Source organism: Rhagoletis pomonella, unplaced genomic scaffold (assembly GCF_013731165.1).
Source record: "Rhagoletis pomonella isolate Grant_MI unplaced genomic scaffold, Rhpom_1.0 Rhpom_scaffold_00003, whole genome shotgun sequence".
Classification (NCBI taxonomy): domain Eukaryota; kingdom Metazoa; phylum Arthropoda; class Insecta; order Diptera; family Tephritidae; genus Rhagoletis; species Rhagoletis pomonella.
The window spans coordinates 45735484-45738795 of NW_023458557.1; the positions used below are offsets into that span (position 1 = coordinate 45735484).

The following is a 3312-nucleotide window of genomic DNA, read 5'->3' on the forward strand; positions in this document are numbered from 1 at the left end:
TATTATATTTTGTATAAACAAATGTAACACAATAAAATCACCTTTTTTCAGAAACACAATTAAGTTTATATTTTGGCATAACATACACATTATAAAACGACATTTTTGATTACAATTGGCAAGCATCGAGAAATTAAAGTTCGAATTTGTAGTGAAAGCTAGTGAAGACGGAAAACCCAACGTGATTGCCATAACCTCAATTGCGACAACGGAGGGAAAGATTTTTAATATACCAGAGGAATTATAATCTGCAAATCTACATCAGCAAATCATAAAGACACCTGCTTACGCGAAAATTAAAAATACACTGCGAAAAAGACATCAAGTAAGGAAAATATGGATAAATCTCACCGATGAAATGGCGGACGTCTATACGGACGGAGGGAAACATGCAATTTGGAAATTACTTCTTGGAAGAAATAAAAACTACAACGGAACAAACTGCGTCCATCCCAGGTATTTCCGAGGTATGGCTATCAAAAATGTTAGAGAAGTTAAACGAAAATAATGTGAAAGTTTCCGAAGGTCGAACTCTAAAAAAAGTTTCAGAAAAATTTGTAATAGATAAGTTTACTGTGAAAAACTCTAATGTAAACCAATGGATTACTATTTTCGAAAACGAGTGTGACCGTTTTAACATATACCAAGATGAGGAAAAAATTGAAATCCTCAGATTATTTTTAGAAAAGTCGTGTTTAGACTGGTAGAGTTCTATGTTAATTAAATTTACTTTGAATTCGGAATGGGATAAATGGAAAGAAAAGTTTTGTGGAACATATGCAAATAAAGGGTGGGCTGCAAGTAGATATGCAATTTCTTATAAATATAAAACTGGCTCATGGCTGGATTATGCTTTAAAAAAAGACAGACTTCTTTTGGAAATAAGGAAGACGATTGACCCGGGAACCTTAATTGATCTAATTGCAGAAGGCCTACCGCATTTCGTGTCAGATAGGATAGATAGAGAAAACTTAAACAAAACAGAACAACTTTAAATGAGATAAGAAAATTAGAACATTTAGTAAACCGAAACTTTGTTAATAGGAAATATGCTTTAAAATCTAATTCCAACGAAAAATTTGAAAAGAAAAAACCATGTAAGATTTGTGAAAAAGAAAATAGAGGCATTCGTTATCATATAGAATCTGCATACTGGTTTAGAGCTAAAACAAATGAAAAAGAAAAAAATTTAAACAATTATGAGTTGGAATGGGAATTGAGCAACAAAGATCCAAAAAACTTGTAGTACCACCATTGATCAAAATTAAAATGCTATTAAATGAAAATCTTGAGGTAGACGGAATTTATGATTCGGGCTCAAATGCTTCTTTAATTAATTCGCGGTTAATACGTTTTAAACCGAAAAACAATAACACTATCCATAATGCAAGTTTAAAAACGATCAATGGTAACAGAGAGGCCGAAGGTATGATAACAATAAAAGCAAAAATATTTAATATTGAAAGAGAAATAGATGTTTTCGTAGTGAATGAGACATATTTTAACTATGATTTTCTAGTAGGATTAGACTGTATAAAATTGTTTAGTTTGATACAAAATGAAAACCTACGTATATCACAGAAACTTACGTGCTGCAAATGTAAGAAATTACAAGTATTTACTAATTCAAGGGATGAAGATTTAAATATGAGTGAATCGGATAAGAATAAATAAACAAAACAAATGGAAGAAATTAAAATAAACTTTAACGAGCATCTGAACACAGATGCTTTCGATGTTTCTGTTGAACATTTAGACGATAAGGAAAAATCTGAAATAAAGAAGTTAATTGCAATATATGTAACTATATTTGCTAAAGATAAATACGACATAGGTACAGTGAAAGACTATGAAGCTCGTATAGATTTATTAGTAGATAAATACTGTAATAAAAGGCCATATAGATGCACAAGTGAAGACAGGATAGAAATAGAACAACAAATTTCGAAATTAGAAAAAAATATAATAGAAGAATCTTATAGTCCATTTTCCGCCCCAGTAACATTAGCTTTCAAGAGAGAAGAGAATAAGAGATCAAGATTATGTATAGATTTTCGCGACTTGAACAAAATTGTAGTCCCAAAATCACAACCATTTCCTTTAATAGAAGACTTATTAGATAAGACAAGAGACTGTAAATTTTTTTCAACGCTTGATATAAACTCCGCGTTTTGGTTAATCCCACTAAGGATCGAAGATAGGCAAAAAACAGCTTTCCTGACGCAGGAGGGTCATTTTCAATGGACTTGTCTACCTTTCGGTTTAAAAACATCGCCGGCAATTTTTCAGAGAATACTAAGCAATATAATATGTAACAGCAGCCTTTGCCATGAGTAGGTGTGTTGGTGTGCATGTGTGAGTAAGTAAGTAAAGGAAGTGAAAGTAGCCATAAACCCTTTATCAACTCAACATACCAACTGAGGTGTGAAACCTGGCTAACCCTGCGGTTCGATAAAGCAGTGGCGTGCGTGTGGGTGTATGGTTGCATGGTAGTAAATGGAGTGGCCGATCTTCGGAGATTTTTGAGTGGGTGCGGCATGAGTGACACGCTCGGCTAGCTTGGACAGAATAAATTAGAGCGGAGGAAACCCGAAAATGTTAATCATAAAGTCACGGTGCCTTGTGAAAGTGTCGCGCGGGATAAGCGAAATTATCAAGTGTAAAGTGTGTGTGTGTATTTATATACAAAAGAAAAAAAAATACTAAAAGCGGTCAAGTATAAAAAAAAAACGGCATCGTCCTGGATACCGCCAGCTAAACGGGATCCGAAGTATATATATACATTGGTGCCCAAAAATAGCGGAGATAGAGGTCGCTACAACAGCATACAACCTGCCATAGGACTCGCACCAAGGCACCAGTAGATGCAACAACCATATAGGGACCGTATGACCTCCCTAAACATCTACCCTTAAGATGCACGTAAGTGGCGCGAACGGTCGTACTTAAGGGCGCACTTGCAACACTCAACACAAAGCATCACGGAAAAGGAAACGTTGACACACACACACAAAAATACGACACAACCTATATACATGAGCAACAAGTGCAGGCCCAACAACATCCAGCGTATAAAGATCAGCTGTGCTGAATGCCTACCCGAGGGCAGGTTAACGCCCGCTGCACAAATCAAAAGTGCCTATTTACTCGCAAATACATAAGGAGCTGAAAACAGAGAGAAGCAGACTTATGCTTACCAGCGTGGGAGGTTGCAGTTTCCAGCGGACCGAATAGCAAAGAGCGGATTTGCAGACAACCGCACATACATAAGCAAATCACGCCGCCGTCAGCAGCGGCGCGATCGCCACAACT

The 3312-nt window shown here is 35.9% G+C and overlaps 1 protein-coding gene across 1 annotated transcript in view; it reads right to left on the reverse strand.

The window, feature by feature from the left end:
• Positions 1 to 3312, reverse strand: part of LOC118735243 (plasmanylethanolamine desaturase-like) — a 271476-nt gene that overhangs the window by 89583 nt on the left and 178581 nt on the right. The gene's annotated exons all lie outside the window — the stretch shown is intronic.